The sequence below is a fragment of the Pseudorasbora parva genome, chromosome 15 (assembly GCF_024679245.1).
Source record: "Pseudorasbora parva isolate DD20220531a chromosome 15, ASM2467924v1, whole genome shotgun sequence".
Classification (NCBI taxonomy): Eukaryota; Metazoa; Chordata; class Actinopteri; order Cypriniformes; family Gobionidae; genus Pseudorasbora; species Pseudorasbora parva.
In genome coordinates this window covers 25851729-25871931 of record NC_090186.1, presented here as the reverse complement: position 1 = coordinate 25871931, position 20203 = coordinate 25851729, and positions in this window count along the sequence as shown.

Here is a 20203-nt window from a genome sequence, read left to right as displayed (position 1 = left end):
AATCTTGAGTCAAGATTTTTAAAAGTTGAATTTGAAGTTATTTTAACTTAAAGCTGCAGTCCGTAACTATTTGTACTCTAGTGGTTAATAAACAGAACTGCATGCGTCTTGCGGAAGAACATTGCAGCCGGAGCTACTTCTCTCTGTTTATGTCTATGGCGGATCACGCAGGGACTGTACTCATCCGCAGCGGTACCTACCAGTCTGGCCTGAAATAGTCCCAATATAAATACTTATTATAAGTGTACCATAATAATTCAGGGTAAGACAAAAACACGGTTTGGAAAATGGATTCATGTTGTACATTCTCATTATATAATTTTTGTAAATCTTAAAAAGTTACGGACAGCAGCTTTACGCACAGCGTTTTTAGAACACCATGTCATGCATGAGTTTTTCAAAATGTGTGTGTGTTTACTCATGGTTTATGAGGACATGCTTTGGTTTATGGACTATTGTGTGTGACTTGACATTAGCCGTAGCAAGCGGAACTTTTTTGCACATCAGACTAGCGTGTGTTTACATAGAAAAACAATGGAATAGTAGCGTGTTGTGTTTTATGTTTTTTTTTGTGTGTGAACCTAGGTTTAATATGAGATAATTAATTTAGTTAATTTAGTTTAAATTAATTTAGTTTTGCAATAGACAAACAGACACCTAGTGGTCAGCTAATCAAATGTATTTAAACATACTATATGAGGACTGGTTGGGATCCATCCGCAGTTTATTAGAGTAAAACATTATCAGTGTACATACAGGATTGAATCGAATCGCCAGGGAGAACAGTAGTGTCAGAGCAGAGAGCGTGGTCATAACAGGCAATGGGTCAGGGCAGGCAGCAAACAATCGGAATCTACAGTCTGGGCAAATAGTAATCAAAAGGCAAGCAGCATAGAGTCAAAAACGAGAGTCTAAGGCAGAGTCAAATACACAGGCAAGAACACAGGGAAATAACGGTCAGAAATGTAGCCGGGGCAAACAAGACTGTGCAATGAGTGACAGGGCAGTGGTGATTTTCGGTTCTTGAACGAATCATTCTTTTGAGCCGGTTCTCAGCAAGTAACCATTTGAGATGGTTCATTTATCGAACTGAATTGAACTTTAGTTCTGGGTTGATGACGCAAGACGCAAGACGCAAAAGTCGAAGTTGCACTTCCGACTAAAAGAAGAACCGAAAGAACTGGTTCAAGCAGCTGTCGAAGTTTGCTGAGGATTACCAAGGACTCGAAAGGAACGGAACAAGCCGGTTCAACCAGCTGTTGAAGTTTGCAGAGGATTACCGAGGATGATTGAGTTGGCGACACAAGTTTGATGATTTGTAGACTACTGAAAATATTATTATGACTACTGTTATTAAATAGATTTTATAAAAACCTGCAAAAACCTTTCTGTCGAATGCCTTTTTAAATTAATTTTACTGTAGTTTATTGTGCTGTATTGTTGTTAAGCAACATTTATACTTTCATACGAATGATTTATTCTTTCTAGGCTAGGCCTACTTTAGACATAACATATCCGTGTTTGCTAATCAGTGCCGGTAATGTGTGCTGTCGTTGCGCAATTTTCAGTTGAATCCGACATGAAGGATTCATGGGTAACACTTTACAATATGGGTGCACTAATATGCATTAATTCGTGCTTAATTAATGCACAGATAATCATGAGTTAATGTATTATTAATGGTGAACTCCTTTATTAATGATTAATGAACCCATTTATTAATGATTACTGCATCAGCAACTAATGAAGATTCTACATGATTAATATATTAAGTAACCATTCAATTGTTATTAGTTAAACGTTTCATAATGTATTAATTCCTTAAAACATATTATATTAACTAATAATGTAAATGAATGCAATAATTACCACAAGGGGTCAAAGCCATGTGTTTCAACTTCCAGTTGTCTGCTTTTATTAATCATTAGCTAATGATTTATTAAGGTATCATTATGCTATATGACTTTACTTGTTGGGGCACATGACTAATTTAAAATGAATTCAAAACCCATAACCACAATTGCATATTACTTGAAGAATGTTTGTAACCAAGCAGATTGACATTGACTACCATAGTATTTTTCCCCAGTAGTAGTCAATGGTTGCTCTATCTAGTTGGTTACAAGCATTCTTCAACATATATTTCGTGTTCAGCAGAACAAAGAAACTCATGCAGGTTATGAACAACTTGAGGGTGAGGAAGTGACAAAAAAATATATTTTGGGGTGAACTATCCCTTTAAAGTAGGGTGCTCGTGAGCGCCCCATTTGCAATTACTATTAATTACTATTACGTTGCGTTTACAAGATAGGAATAAACACTGTTGTTGCAGAGAAAGTTTGAGAAGGCAGCTGAAAGAATATCTGACAATATCAATGCATGATGTGAATCAAAGAAATATGCCTAATAATTATAGGTTCACAAAGAGCTCAAATGAATACACGTTATTTAAAAGAATTATAAATTGATGTATTATATTTATATTACTATTTGGCTACTGGTCAATTACAATAATATTTATATGAACATTTATACCCAGTATAAAACCGGCTCCAGAGCAGGTAGGCTGTGTGGTGTCACTTACCATGGTGATAAACACTAATAAAAAAACAATCCACCTTATTGAGCCCGAAAAACCAGAGTTTGCTCAAACTAATCTCGAACTTACCTGGGTAACAACTGAAACCAGCCTTGTGCAACAGGCCACAGGGGTGTAAGAAAATCTTGATCACAAAATTAGGCGTTTCTGGACTGTTTAATTATAATAAGAAATATCTTTATATTATTTTTTTCTTGTTGTTGTTATTTTTATGCTTGTTTTGCCTTATTTTAAATAATTTTAGGTCATCATTGGAAGTTTGCTGAGGCCCCCTAATGGGTCTTGGCCCTGTGGTAGAGAACCACTGAAATATGGTACTAACAATGGCAATTTTATTTATATATTGGGTTAAATATAACCCAAGCTGACCAACGTGCTTTACAATAAAATAGCTGCAAAACCACAAAGTACTGATATTGTGCATACCTTTTTTTTTTTTTTTTTTAGCATGGAATTAGTTGAGGACTAATTCTGGAAAAACATATTCTTAGCACAAGCAAACAGCTTCAATCAAGTACCATTCTGAAGTAGACATTTGACTCTGTGGTACTCTGCCATCCCACTCATTCTCTATAAGTATAAAAGTGTGTTGAAGAGGGCATTTGTATACATGATCTATTAAATTATACATGATGCCCCCCATCGAGCCAGGCAAAGTTAAGGTTTGTATATCACTGCCTGAGGGTCTCTTGGATGCTCTGATGGAGGTGAGGAAAGGGGTTATTTTGCCACCTAGGGAACTGCGAGATAGACTGGACTCATTTGCAGCTACCCTTCAACGAACACTGCCGACTGCATGCCAAGTGGAGCTGTGCATCGGAGGTGTCAATGCGAGCTCCCATATGGCGACAGGCCTCTCTCTACCCCTTTCTCTCTGTCCTGTCTCACACATTCAGAAACTCTCCCAATCTGTGCTAAAGGAGCAAGTGTCAAACAGTGAAGCATGACCAACTGTGAAATTGTAACAGTTCATATTGATCTGAGAGCTGAGAGTGACTCAAAGTTGTGCAGGGCTCAATGCTGACACTTAGCCTTTCATTCCGCTTTAATGGTGCCTTTGGGTTTCTTGTTGAACCTGCACATTTAACTTAACATGTTCAGTGCTGACAAATACACCTGTACTGTGCTTGTCGATATTTATTTTAACTTGATTATTCCCAAAGTATAACCATCTCACTGTAAGAGGTTAATGACAAAAAATGTTGTCTCCTCTCCATTACTATTCATATTTTTGTAAAAAAAAAAAAAAAAAAAAAAAAAAAAAGAATTAAAAAATAAATAAGAATGCAACAAATTTAAGCACATTTTTGTTTTTTTGTTTATGTTCCCTTAGACTTCCTATTCATCAAAGTACCCTGGGGGAAAATGCCACTGTAACAATATTACTATTTTTACGTGTTTTTCTTTTTATTGTTGTTGTTTTTTTTTTTTTTTTTTTTTTTTTATCAAGTAAATGCAGCCTTGGTGAGCATAGAATTTGAACTATATATTATATTATATTATATTATATTATATTATATTATATTATATTATATTATATTATATTATATTATATTATATATTGCAGCATATAACAAACATTTTCTTCAAAAGACAAAAATTACGACTAAAACAGAAATTATAAAGACTGCATTTGTATTATTATACTGAAATGACATAGGACTTAGCTTACAGCAACAATCTATCAGACTGCCAATAGTTATTATGCACCTTGTCATTAGCATAAAGGGAACCACCTATAGGAAACACCACAATGAAAATATTCTACGGTTTCACAGTATAGTCATTACAGATTCAGCAAAAGGCTTTGATGCTTTAAGAAGCTAAAGGCTCGTTTAGATATCACTGTGACCGTTTTGCTGCACTCAGTATTTTTAAAGATACAGTTCTATATCCTCCCACATCCCCTGCTCCCTCAGGCTAGCAGCACATAGATAGAAGAGGTTGTAGAAGTTGATTAAAAAGGCATAAACCCAGGGAGAGTAGTGTGACTGCACTGTGACCCCTAGAGCTCAAACATGGCAAATTGAAAGCAGATAAACTCCAACAGAGCCCCTCCACAATAACAAGCTATGGAAAAAGAGGGTCAGCGGTTATGATGGTGCCTGAAGAGGAATTAACTCCAAGTCTGGGTGGGTGTATATTAAGGTATACGCATGAGATGTCACGGTTCACCTTACTCACCAATGAAAATGGATTTTGTTAAACCCAGATCCCAGTGGACCACCGACTGCCAGTTTTACAAAAATACAATTTCCCGAAATGACTTGCTAAGATAATGGGCGATAATTAACTTCAATTCATATTAAATGGCCTCAGTTGAAACAGTCAGTACAAAAATGATGGGTACAAATATATAAAGCCACAGACGCTTTAAAGAACTGATGACGGCATGACATGACTTTGCTTTGGTCTCCGAGCGCTGGTACCCTTCAACTAAAAAGCAAAGTTAAAGTTCAAATCAAAAGTTACAAGATTTGAAAGAGACATGTAATTCCCTTGACCGAAAGTACAAGCACACAGAGTGGCAACTAGTTTGGCAACAAACTGATTTAACATGCGGCTGTACACTATGAAAGATGACAGGTGGAAAGGGAAGTGACAAGGTAATAATTCACCAAGGACATGGGGCAAATCCTGTATTTACCTTATGCACACAACATAAACAGCCTGGTTCTGTCCTAGTCCACTGCACTGCATGCTAAAGACACAATATGAGAGAGTCGAATGCATAATGGCTAACAAACAACTGAGACTTAATTTACTCCTTCAATAACTGATATACATTTATAAAACAGTCTCACATTTGCTGGGTCACAATGTCAGTAAAGCTTTGAGATCATTATCGTTTGAGCAGCTTTAGAAATAAGTAAACTGATGTGAATGAAAAATAGAGGTGAAAGGTGAATAATGGACTTCAGTTCCAGCTAATTCACCTTCTGTGGCCTTAATCATTACCATAGCTACCTATCTAAAATTTAATTTAACAGTCATTTGAAATCACCATTGGTGATTCCTAGTCATGTCTGCAGCAGCAATGCAGAATCGTGTCCCACCTAAGCCCACACAACTTACAGTATGTTATATCATTTAAAGCTACAAGACTAACCAAATGGAACTTAAACAACTATTGCAAGGGTCAATAGTTTCATAAAAAAGGACATTAATCAGGAAGAGAGGCTATTTTGAATGTGTCCATTGTAAAGTGTTCTTAAGAGAGTTTGACATTTCAACACCCTTTTGAGTTTCATTTAAAGGGGTCATGAACTGCGTTGTTCTATTGTTTTATGTTTCCTGGGGTGCACTAGAATGCTTTTTACATAAAAAAAAGGCTTTTTTGCTAACCTTATTTTAGCCTTCTGGTCTGAACGCTTAGTTTTAAGTTGTGTTTCTGCTGTCAAGTGAAGTCAACTGTATTCATATAGCACGTTTACAATGACGATTGTTTCAAAGCAGCTTCACAGTGTTAAACAGGACAATATTGCAACAAAATTTGATTCGGCTATACAGTTGTTCTGGAGAAAACGTTGATGTTATTGGCTTATTTTAATTTATCATATAGCGACAATGTTATCAGATCAGTATTATAGTTTATACAGTTAATTAAGACTTAATAAATTAATTTTATTTGGATATTTAGATGAATAACTTACCCATCAACCGCTCACTGTGAGACTTTAATGTAAACATCCACTGCTGCGATTGGCTAACGTCTTTCCATTTGAAATAGCTCATTTGAAATAATAATAAGAAAAATAATAATAGATATTAGTACGTTTTTACTATTACAGCTCTCATGGTTAACTAATCGTGAAAAGCGTTGCATTATATTTAGATCTATGGCATTATATTTAGTGGTATGAAGGTTGCAGAGATGAACATTGTAACCGATCACAGGCATGTTGAGCTCATGAAGGCAGTGATCTTGTCATTGTAACTAACAAATGCTTTCATCTTCACTAACAGTGCAAACGTCACTGATAAACGCGTCACTGATAAACTCCCGCTGTTTGATTGACAGCTCCAACGACTGCAAATGGGGGCGTTCTTTGATCGCTTTCTTTATAGAATATAATCACCGCTAAATAACAGAATTAATTTCATAGAGAAACAAGGCAAGTTGACATTTAGTCACTGGAATGATTTGCTGACAAACAGACATTAGAATGAACACAGTTACTTACATGTTGCTTTAGTAATCCTAAACAACATGTTTATTGCTTGGTAGTTTGATCTGGTTTAACACTAGGCCTGTTTTACATGCGTGAATCGGTGGGCATGGCTAAACAGTGAGGAAGTAGATGTTGATCTTCCTCTGCAGAAGCAGTGATTCACCAGTCACGTATTCAGTCACGTTTGCTGTGCCTGGTGTGAAAAAAAAAAAGTTTTTTTTTTTTTTTTTTTTTTTTTTAACTAACAAGGAAGATTTCAGCCCCAAAACATACAGGATAATTTTATAAAGGAAATTAACTTTTATATATCAAACTCTGAATAAAAAAAGTTGATTTCTCAATTCATGACCCCTTTAATTTACTCCAGCCACTCTCTTTAGATGGGAAACATGATATATAGACATTCAGCAGAAGAACAGGCTTTTTCAGGGGACAAAATTGATATGAATACATCATTCATTGAAACTGGAATTGTCCCGGTTTATGTAACATTTGGTTCTCAGGCTGGGAAGGATGTGCCAGCTGCCAACATAAAGAATTCATCTAATTTAATGAATTCCTGCTCCAAAAATTGATCATAAATTCCAGTGTTGTGTGAAATACCTGCCAGCGATACACTGACCCCTTTCCTAGCAAGTGCTTACAAGGTTTGCTTTCCTGAGGGATGAATCAATCAGAAAAACAGTCAGTTAATTATAAATCAAAACCAGCGAATGCTGACAGGAATACTGTTGAAAAGTTCCCACTGTAGAGTGCAAGTCTGCCTCAGTTACCCTCAGCTGAAAATGATGCTCAAACCACAGAACAACTTTCTCAAAATAGTGTAGAGACCCAAGAAAATTAGCAAGGATCCCTTTAACGGCACTCATTTTATTAAGTTAAATTAACTTTAATTTAGTATTAAATTTGTATTTAATACTAATTGTATTAGTAGTAAAATAAATAATAATTTTCTTTTATTTATTTTTTATTAATATTTATATTGTATTATTCACGCAGTGCACATTTTCTGTTTGATCCATATTCAGCCTTATTTGATCAGCCATAGACGTAAAGGATGCAGCAGCAAATATTAATAGGGAAAGAAAAGGGTTAACAACATTAATCTGAAACAAGTGCAGTTATAGCCTAGATAAGTTACCATATGTTCTGCATAACTTCTATTTGACTCCAAGAAAAGTGTGTTTTCACTGAGCACATTTTCTGCAGTGTGAAGCCGGCGTTAGCATTCACACAGTTTACTAATAATACTCACTGTTAATAATCACACAAATTATTAAACCCAGAGGCATATAAGGTTACTTTTATCATGTAAACTACCTATGCATGCATGTGTTTTTGGGACAGAGGGGAAAACGGTCGCATTTACAGCATATATGCTTCCCATCATAAATCAAATCACGAGAATGACAGTGTTGAAGGAGAACGAGTCGCGGTTCATCTGCACGAGACGAACGCTGCAGGTGTGAATGCACATCAGCGCGCTGCTCCCGCTCTCCATGCGCACTGCTCCTGCCCTGCCAACGCACTGCTTGTGTGTGCAGTGTGAAACCAGCGTTAGAGGACATTGACATTTTCGATAACCAACATCATCCCCCTCAACAGAATGGTCCGCAACAGAATGGTGCTTTTTTCCTCTCCGTTTTATGCAATTTAGCTAGTTATGTAACTAGCATAAACATAGCCAAATAAAGTTAGGCTAGCAGTAAATAACATAGAATAAAGTGTATTTTGCCACTTCATAGTCACATATCAAACTAAAATATATAATACAGATATTACAGATATAATATATACAGGTTTACAGATATAATAGTTGAAATCACTTGTCTAAGGAATCATTTTGATGTAACTTATATAAACAAAACAAAATCACGTTAGAGGGTTGCAGGATTTAGTTACTGTGGACTAATATAACGTTACCTGCTGTAATTATAACACAAGCACACAAGGAAACTTGCACTCATTGGTGGGCACGTAACGTTATGTCTGCACCAGCTGTCGGTAGGACGGGAGGATGGAAGCGGGAGATAGTCGATTCAGCCCCATTCACCAGTAACAGCGGATTATCAGTGAATCCCAGTTGTCTCCAACGAAAGTTTATATCCTGTGTAAAATGATCACTACAGAGGCGGTTGTTGGTGGTGATCCTCAGCTCTCCATCAAAGTGGCTCTTTATAAAATGAAACCACCTCTTCTTGATATGATCGTTTTTCGGATATTTAAAGGTGGGGTGAAATGCTGTTTCATGCATACTGAGCTTTTTACACTGTTAAAGACTTGGATTCCCATCCTAAACATAGACAAAGTTTCAAAAACTTATGTTGGGTGTTTGATGGAGTATTTCTGTGTCAAAAATACTCCTTCCGGTTTCACACAAGTTTCTGAGAGTTTTTTTCGAGTATGGTCCGCTTGACGTCGACAGAGCGGAAGGTCCTTTTATGGGCCATACGGACTCTTCTCCCGGAAGGGTGCGCACGCGCGTGACCAGAGCGAGAGAGGAAATGCACGGCCATAAACACTGCTCTCAGGTGCAGATCCACTCGTCTGAGCAACACTTCTGTGGCGCCGCGCTCCACTTTATTCCTATGGGTGACATCAAGCGACTTCAACGCTTCAGCACAGCATTCCGGGAAGGCAGCGCTGCATTTCAACCGATTTCGCATCGCAACAGTGGATCTCCACACGGTCACTGCTGTCACAGGACTTCACGAAATCAACAGTTACCAAAGAAGTGTGTTTTTGACGGAGCGGTCCCAGCGATAAAGGTTCATGGTCGTGCGCGGTGAGTAAAATTGCTTCAAATGTCTGTGTTGTTGGTTATCGTTGCGTAAGTAAACATCAGTAAACAACACGATCTTGTGTAACGTTTGTTAATTTATCAATGGAGCATGCGATCTATGGTGTAATACATTTGTTTAGCTGACCACTATCAGATCAGTTTGTTTATTGTAAAACCACCCAAAAATAAACCTAGGGGAGGTTCTCACAAAACGTGCTTCGTCATTAAAATGCGCTTACGGTTACTTCATTGTTGTTCTATGTATAACGTTACACTAGTCTGACGTGCAAAACCATTTTGCTTGCTACTGCTAATGTTTAGTCGAATACAATAGTCCATAAACCAAATCATGTCCTCATAAACTGCGAGTAAACACACACAAATGTTGACAGGCCACTAAATACAGTACATACCACAGAGACGGACGTCCTGCTGTTGTTGCGTCTCCTGTTCAATTTATTTCATCCTCCGGATCTGATTCTGGATCATATCTGTATTAGTTGAATCTGGGTAGCGTTTTCTTCTCCACGCTTGAGGACGTCACTGCTTTGTGTGCACTCGTCATTCTTTAGCTCCGCCTACACGATACGCCTCCAGGCGCTCGTTTTTTTTTTTTTTTTGGAAAGACTCGGTACAGCCTATATTTCTTTTATAAATATAATAAAACTAAAGACTTTTCAGATACAACTCTATAGGTACTCAAGATTGACATGAGATTGGCTGAAACTGAGTGTTTCATCAACAGTTGGGGCGGGGCCAGGCTCAGAGGCTCAGAGGCTCCAGTGCGACATCGAGCCACCGTTTTAGCCCCTAGAAAATCCGGAGCGCAGCAATAGTGAAAAACTGTTTAACGGTCTAACTCCACAATTTAGTACATCCCTATCAGGGAACTCGAGCTGCGTCGAAACGCTGTGAGAACGCCTCTGTGTGATTGCGTCATGAAGCGCGTGTCGAATCAGTCCAATCGGAAGACGGAACGTCATAGGCGGGTGACGTCATAGACCAGAAACTATAAAGCACCCGCGAACACAAACAGAAACTAGCTTCTGTGCCTTCAGCAAGCAATCTGTGTGAATCTTTCTGTCTATTTGGTGTTTCTGTCTGTCCTAGTAGAGAGAATTTTCCACCTTTGTTATATATATATTAACATAAAGAGAAAAGGAAGATATGGCGAGTGAACAACAATTCACTAGGTGTGTTCATCCCTGCCCTTGTTACATCACGGGTGGGGATACATATTCTATGTGTGTTGCTTGTTTGGGAGCACAGCATGCCCAGGCAGCTCTCGAGGGGGCTGCTTGCGAGCATTGTGAGCATCTTCCACTAAGAACGAATCGCCACTTCAGTCAGCCGCTGGTGAGGAGCTTGTTGAGGTGCTCACGAGGGCGATGGCCAGGTTAAATATTGACTGGCCAGTAGAAAGATCAGAGACTCATCACAAGAAAAGCAAATTGGATGAGCGCTTTCTACCATGCCATGCGGCAGAGCCTCAACGTCGGGGCTTGCCGTTCTTCCCCGACCTTCACACCAAGGTGTCTAGGTCGTGGAGGAAACCGGCATCATAAAGAGTTTTCAACCCACAGACATCGACATATAGTAATATATTAGGGCTGAAACAATATTGTTATGGGGCGTTCCTGAAAGCCCCGATATTACCCACCAAGCCGCTAAAATCAACGTCGCCGTTGGTGGGTAAGGCGTACTCGGCGGCAGGTCAGGCCGCGGTTTGTCTGCATACTATGGCAATAATGCAGGCATACCAGGCCAGTCCTTATCGCCAAGAATGCCTTCGTGCTCTGGTCATGTGGAGAGATCCTCAGTTTCTGTCCCAGAGACCCGTGTTAGGGGCTCATGTTCGTCGCGTCATGCTAACGACAGATGCATCTCTCACGGGGTGGGGGGCGACCATGAGTGGTCGCTCGTCCCAAGGTCCCTCCTTCCCAAGGGAAACTGCGTTCCATCAGTGCAGTTTACATCCTGGGGGTCCTAAATCAGGAAGCAGACATACTGTCGAGGCAGGGGCCGAGGCCCGGGGAATGGCCATTTTCCGGTGGCTGAAATATGGGAAAGCAGAAATAGATGTTTTCGCTTCGGCAGAGAATACTCACTTCCCCTTAGTGATTCTCCTGCTGGGGCTGGATGCCATGGTACAGGAGTTTATCCCCCGATTGCTTCAGCTTCCGGGAGTTCTGGAGAGGGTGCGCCGGGACGGGGTCCATTTGCTATTAGTGGCTCCGTACTGGCTGACCAGAGTGTGGTTCTCGGACCTAATATCTCTCCTGGAAGGCTCTCCGATGGAAATTCCGACCAGGAGGGACCTTCTCTCTCAAGCGGGCGGGGTGTTCCTTCACCCCCGCCCGGAGTTATGGAAACTGTGGGCTTGGCCTCTGAGGGGGCCCAGCTCGTAGAGGCGGGTCTCTCGGCTGAGGTCGTTGAGACCATCCTTCACTCCAGAGCTCCATCCACGAGAAAATTATATGCACTAAAGTGGAGATTGGTCTCAGTGTGGTGCAGAGATCGCCACTGGGACCCAGTTAACTGCCCGGTTAGTACAGTGCTGGAGTTCCTGCAGGAAAGGTTCTCGGAAGGGTTGACCCCCTCCACAATAAAGGTGTACGTGGTGGCCTTAGCTGCTTTCCACACTCCTTTGGGTAGAGTTTCTTTGGGGAGACACCCGTTAGTTACTCGTTTCCTTCGTGGTACTTTGAGGTTTAGGCCGGTGGCCACTGTGCTCCAGGGCTTATCTTTGGCCCCTTTCGAGCCTATAGAAGAGGTGTCGGACAAGTTCCTGACACTTAAAACTATCGTTTTCGTCTCTCAAAAGAATTGGAGACATTCAGTCCCTCTCGGTAGGGCCCTCATGTTTAGAGTTTGCACCTGGGATGGTAAATGCCTTTCTTCACTCCAGACCGGGTTCCATCCCTAAGGTCCCGACCGGCCCTAGGGGTCCTATCACTCTTCAGGCCCTCTGTCCTCCTCCCTTTGTGACGTTAGACCAAGAAAAACTCAATCTGCTTTGCCCAGTTAGGGCATTAGATGCCTACGTTTGTCTGTTTTCGGAGGCCCGAAGAGGGGTGCTCCAGTATCTAAGCAGAGAATGAGCAAGTGGGTGGTCGAGGCCATGTCGCTTGCTTATGAGGCGTCCGGACAGCCGTCTATATATGTATATGTATATATATATATAAATATATGAAAAAAATATATGAAAGTTTCATTTTTATCATTACATTATGAAAAATAATGAACTTTATCACAATATGCTAATTTTTTAAGAAGGACCTATATATATATATATATATATATATATATATATATATATATATATATATATATTAGGGATGCCACAATACTCAAAAAAATTCTGGGTTAAAAACAACCCAAGTTTGGTTTAACCCAGCATTTTTTAAAGTGTATAATAAAAAATTAAAAAAAACCTACCTTAGGTAGATAACAAGGTCACATTAAAAAGCAGAAAGATGGCAACACAACACTCAAAGCATGCACCTCCACTAGAGAGGGCGGCCTTCACAAGCTAAGCATACAAATGCTATCAAATGGAGAAAGGTCTTTTCTTGTTGAGACTATAACTTACAGTACACTAGCAGTGGAAGAAGAGAGAAATAATCCATCTTATCTTAATAGTCAGACACTCTTGTCTTGACTCTATTATGTAAAGTGCCAAGAGCAATTCTTACCAGTATGCAACAGAGGGATGCATTTCTTCTGTCAAAAATGGAAATAAGTCAAAATTCTGCACATTGTTGTGGGGGAAATCCAAGTCCTAATGAAGAGAGTTCTATTGTAATAAAAAATAAAATAATAATAAATATGTTTACATGTGCACCAATAATGCGCCTTTTAACAATAATCAGATTAAGGTCTTAATTGCAGCAAAAATGTTTACATGACATGAGCAGAACTTTTCATTATTCTCACAATTCGCTAGTATGATTATAGCACACTCAGAAAAGCATACGGTATGCATGTTACGGCCTTTGTTTTAATCTACTTGCATCTGATTCATAATACTATTTTATGGACCTATTATTCATCGCCATGATGAACATTGCAAAGCTGGTTTTGCCTGCTACCGTCATGAAAATGAACCATGGTTTAACTACAAATAAAACCAAAATAGCATGGTTAATATAGTTAAACCATGACAACCACAAAGTAACCATGGCTTTGCTTTGGTATTGAAATGGCACATGCGTACTTTGGTCAGATGCGCTTAATGTTTTTACATGCCTGTTTATTGCCATTAAAATCAATGTATCAATTATGAGCTTAATCACATTAGTTTGACTGAAGTATGGCGTTTACATGAGGTAAAGTTAAATCACAATATTGTCAAAATCGTCTCGTTTACGTATGGTAACCCTCGTTCCCTGAAGGGAGCTTTGCATATCACACCCCGCCCACTCCGCGGGTATACAGCGGAAGCTATCGCTATCACTATTGCTATATAGCTATCGCTATTGTTTTTCACTGAGGAGCCGAACCTGTGGCTCGAACTGCAGTGATGGTACAGCAACTGTGGCGACGGGACGTATGTCTCCGTTCTCTCCTTCAGGGAACGAGGGTTAACATACGTAACCGAGACGTTCCCTTTCAGTCAGTCACGTTCAATGTACGTCGGACTAGACCAACGAATTGGGATCCCTATGGAAATCGCCACAGTTACTACCACTTCCAGTGCCCTGCCGGAGTCCCTCGGACCCCGTCTCAGTGAGCGAGGAATTTCTTGCAGGGACAGTCACACAGCCATCCCACAAGACCCAAACAGTGGACTATTGGACGTCTGACTGCCGCGGGTTGCGGAGGACTCGACAGGGTTCGCCATGCTGGGGAACTCGACTGGAGCATATAAGTGCACGTATCCGTTCCGTGAGGAAGGGAGTGGCGCAGCAAGCCGACACTACGAATGGGCACTTCGGTGCTACCGACTATGAGAAGTGAGTACACAGGAAGATACCGGTTCTACACGTAGGCTATAAAATCTAGCGAACGTGTTGGGTGTCGCCCAGACAGGCGCCACGAGCCAGCGGCCAAGGCGAGGCTACACCCCTCTGGGCTCTAATGCCGAGCGGGCAGGGCACGTCTTGGGATTCATACGCCAAGACAATGGCATCCACTATCCAGTGGGCCATCCTCTGCTTGGAGACAGCATTTCCCTTCTGCTGTCCTCCATGACACACGAAAAGCTGCTCTGAGGTCCTAAAGCTTTGCGTTCTGTCCACATAAGTCCGAAGAGCTCGGAAAGGGCAGGGAAAAGCTTGGGCTGGGTCTGCCTCCTCCGAAGGCAGCGCTTGCAGTCTCACCACCTGGTCCCGGAAGGGAGTGGTGGGAACCTTGGGCACGTATCCAGGCCGGGGTCTCAGGATTACATGAGAGTTGTCCGGTCCGAATTCCAGGCACGATTCGTCGACCGAAAATGCCTGCAGGTCCCCTACCCTCTTGATAGAGGCCAATGCCGTCAGGAGCACTGTCTTTAGAGACAGAATTTTTAACTCCACTGACTGCAAAGGCTCAAAGGGAGGTCTCTGAAGTGCACTGAGCACCTGAGACAGGTCCCAAGAGGGTATGGGGGGGGGGGGGGTTGGGGGTGAGGCGGATTTAATCTCCTCGCGCCCCTCAGGTCGTGCTTCCCCAAAGACTTACCTTCTACTAGCTCGTGATGGGCAGCGATTGTGGGCATTCTCTCCAACCATTTTGTAGGAAGGAAAGCACGGCCCCTAGGGCCTTGTACTGATATGCTCGTCCGTCGAACGCAAAGCGTAGAAACGGTCTGTGTCGAGGGAGAATCAAGACATTGAAGTACGCATCCTTCAGGTCGATCGCTGCAAACCAATCTTGGGGATGGATGCACCTGAAGATGCGTTTCTGCGTTAGCATTCTGAATGGTAGCCTGTGAAGGGACCGGTTCAAGAACCGCAGATCCAAGATCGGCCGTAACCCGCCGCTCTTCTTTGGTACAATGAAGTACAGGCTGTAAAAGCCACTCTTCATAGGCTGGAGGGACCGCCTCGATCGCGTCCTTCGCCAGTAGGACTGCAATCTCCGCCTGAAGCACTGGAGAGCCCTCCTTCAACACAGACATGAAGTGAACGCCCCTGAACTTGGGGGGACGCTGGGCAAACTGAATCGCATAGCCGAGTCTGATGGTGTGGATGAGCCAGCGGGACGGGCTGGGGAGTGCTAGCCAGGCCCCCAGTGACTGCACCAGCGGGACCAATGGCACCACAGACGTACCGGTCTGCGTGCGAGTGGCAACACTTACCTGCTTCCGCTGAGGGGGCGCGGTACAGTGGTGAGGCCGCCTGTGGGCGACCCTGCTGGCGATTGGAGAGGCGCCTGAGGCGCCAAGCACGCTCTCTTGGCACCCAGAGATTTTGGAAACTGTTCTTTTTGTGAAGTTTTCACCGTGTGGGGTGTGGGGATGCCCTTATGGGGGGGGCATCCCCACACTTTCCCCACAAAGTTGGGAGCATGAAATTGTCCAAAATATATGCTGAGGCATTAAGAGTTCCTTTCACTTGAACTAAGGAGCCACACCCAACCCCTGAAAAACAACTCCACACCATAATCATCCACCCAACAAACTTTACACTTGGCACAATGAAGTCTGGCAAGTTCCGTTGTCCTGGCAACCACCAAACCCAGACCAATTCATCGGTTTGCCATACAGAGAAGCGTGATTCATTAGAGAACACATCTCCACTGTTGTAGTCCAGTGGCGGCATTCTTTACACCACTGCATCCAACTCTGTGCATTGCCCTTTGTGATGTAAGATTTGTATGCAGCTGCTCAGCCATGGAAACCCATTCCATGAAGCTCTCTACACACTGTTCTTGAGCTAATCTAAAGGCCATATAAAGTTTGGAGGTCTAATTAAATTTACAGAAAGTTGGTGACTTCGGCGCACTGTACACCTCAGCATGCGCTGACCCCATTCTGTGATTTTACGTGGCCATCCACTTCGTGGTTGAGTTGCTGTTGTTCCCAATTGCTTCCACTTTGTTATAATACTACTAACAGTTGACTGTAGAATATTACGCAGAATATTACACCTTATTGCACAGGTGGCAACATATCACCACACTTGTGGTGATAGGTTGAGTGTGGTGCTCTGAATCCACAGCCTCGTTATTTTGACTGTACACAAATATAAGTAGACAATTTATAGTTTATATTTACGTCTCTCCCTTATCTCCACCAGAATGCGCCAGACAATGGGTTAAAGAACACGTAGTGATCGAGATAGACTACGCATTGTTTTATTAATGTAATGTATGCATTAAAAAACTATTAGAATGATAAAAAGAGAGGAACAAATACAACCATACTGATAATGCAAACAATAATCATGCCAGCTTGTCTAAGATTATTTGAGAGTAAAATAATCTGTTGTAACCACAGCTCACTTCAGCTGACACCCGACCGGTTTTCTGCAAGTCGTTCTAACCATAGATATAGATATGTATGGTTCTAAGAACGTACTGGTCTAACAGAACAGTGACTGACAGACGTGTGTGATCATTTTTGAGTTCTTGCTCCTCTTCATCTGGCAGAACGCCTTGCTCTAATAGCTATGCTGCCGCCATGTTTCCAACACCTGGCCTCGCCTTGATGCGGTGACTGACAGGGCGGGGACGGAGACTTAATCGGCTCGGATTGCATTTTCAATTCCACACTGAATTTTGCTACATTCATTATAGGACATGTAATGAAAATGCAATCACTAGTATCTTAACTGGGAGTGTAAATGCAATTAAGATAACATTTAAATGATCATTTTGCTACAATTTTTGCTAGAACATTTTAAACAAATGTAATAATTTATGTAATTTTCATTTCAATTTTGCAACTTATAAAGCATTCAAATATATGTTTAAATTATATGTTATATGTTGGAAATAGCAAATGTAAATTATATTATTACATTTGAATTATCATTTTGCTCCAAATGTTGCACACATGGTATTGATAATGTAAATTTAAATACTGAAATACATTGCCATTTTACATATTGCATTGCCATTTTGCATATTGCATTGCAAATTGAATATTGCTACTCATAAGCTTCCATACTAGAGACAGTTCCATCAGCTGGCCCAACACTTTCTTATTAATGGTCTCCTGGCTATCCTTATTCATGCCCCCTAAAATGTATTTATAATAACTATACATTTGTATTGCAAGTTTTCTTTATACCCAGGCTGTTATGGTTCTCTTGCTATTGCTTAAACAAAACCATAATTATCCTTTGTCCTTCTCTTTCACCTCTTCTACAGCAGACAAAAGGTGACATGGCTTGTGTCTGAGGAGGTTTGCCTCTTAATCACAGAGGAGAGAGGCCATTAGGGAGGCGCAGCGGTGAGCAGGATTTCACAATGGAAGTCATTTGGTCATTATCAGGGATGAGGTTAAATGAGAGAGTTGGGTTTACTAATGAGGTGGTCTTATTACAGGAAAGACATGAAGCATTAGCATGCAATGAATGGAACTGAGGTTAGCCAGTTTCTCTCTTTCTGCCTCACCCTCAATCTTAAGTTTATCCTGCCAAGACAACCCATTTAGCCCCAAAGAAATCTCAGAGGTGTGCTGTCATATTTAATGTCTGATGGAGAAATCTGTTTAATGTCATAACACATTATATTTGTGATATTTACAACCTTCTACAGAAGGGGAACAATTATTGCATTGGTAACTAATTGGTAAATTCAGCTCCAGTGCTGTCTGTGTACATTATTTTACCATAAACCTCTGAGTGGCATAAATGAAAGTTGACAGCAAATTGACTATAAAATGAGTTATTTAGACACTTTAGTGATGAAAAATAAAGAGTGCAGAGATCAGACAAATCTGAGAAAAAAGTTTGTCAATGCTCCTGAAAATCTTTCAGGGCATCTGTCAGTTTTCTCAAATCAAGCATTGTGAGCAGTACATCAAATTACTCAAAATGAGCAGGATCAGAGCGCCATATCTAATCAAAAGTGTGTACAATTAGTCAGAGTTGACTGATCACCTCGCACAAATTAAACAATTGTTTAACACAATTAAAATCTCCAGTCATTCTATTTGAATGCAGTGACATATGGTCAAATGAATCAAGTCTTTGCTGATAAATTGAAGGAATATTTAAAAGAAAAGAGGATCTGGACTAGGATTATGTTTCATGATCCGTACACCCCCTATTCATATTTTACCAATGGCCTTACTAACTTCCAATTCCTGTCAGTGAAGTTTTTACTGTGCATTTAGCTAAGCTTCCAAATGTAATTGATTTTTTTATTTGTATGTGCACTCATTATGTTTTTGCATTTGATTATGGTGCCAGCGGTTTTGGAAAAAAATGTTGTACTTTTATTGATTGTACAACACAGACTAGTCATGCAACTTGCCATGAAACATTTTAATTACCAAAATTAATGAGTCTACCTTCATCAACATGACAAGGTGTAACACATAGCCTTTACTAATTGTAATTGTACTAATCCACAACCATAAAAATGAACTGCATGTCAAAACCAAATACACATCATGTACACAAGAACATAAAAATAGCCAAAATTATTATGCTTACAAATAATACATGACAAGTGTTTACTTTGACCTTACCAAAAAGTGCCCTAGTACTGATGTGGGCTAGAAATGGTCCGGTTTCACAGTCAAAGTTTAAGCTAGTCCCAGACTAATATAGGCTATAATATATATATAGCATACATGTTTGAGCTGTTTTAACAGAAAGCCACACATATTTTTAAATGTGTCCATTGTTTTGTCTCAAGAGTAATGTTTTTATATAGTTAATGCAGTAAGGCATATTTATAAAAGCTACTTAAATGTCCCAGTTGAACTAAGGTCTAATCCTGGTTTAACCTAAGCCTTGTCTCTAAAACCAGGCCATAATGTAATAATTTAAGATTTAACCATTGAAAACCCCATATGATTGCCAAACCACCAACTATGAAGACTAACCTCTTTTGATTTTGTATCTTAAAACAATATGTGGCAATAAAAATTTGCATTTTTATTTAGAAGTAATATTATTACTATATAACAAACAATATGGGGAAATCCAGCAAAATATTGCTGAAAGGAGATCACTGTAGCTCTATAAAAAATAAGGAGAAAAAAGAAGAATGATGCTTATACAAAGGCCCTGCACTGCCATCTAGTGCCCCTGTACATATAGGCCAACTCTTCTTCTGGGGTTTTTGCATGACATGCAAAAAAACAACAACAACAAAAAACAAACAAAGAAGATATTATTCCTGGATTTTGAAAGCTTTTGCGCTAACTCATGGATTTTCTAGATCAGTCGTTTTGGAATGCTCATGAAGTTCCTTTCATCTGTCCTTTAAAAATGTGCAATTTCAACTGAGTATCTGACTCACAGAGACTTGTTTATTTCTGCAGATTTCTGGCATCCATGAAAAACACCTTTATCCTGATGCTCATCCTTGAACGCTTGGCCCACCTGTCAATTATTTTCATGCTACTGTGAGGTAAACACTTCTACGGTGCAGGTATGGTAAAATCTGTCTGAGAAGTGCTCCAGACTCATAAGTCTTGCCAAGACCACCTAAACCGAGACCAAGTCGAGACCAAGACCAAGACCAAGACCAAGACTTTGTGGGATTGAG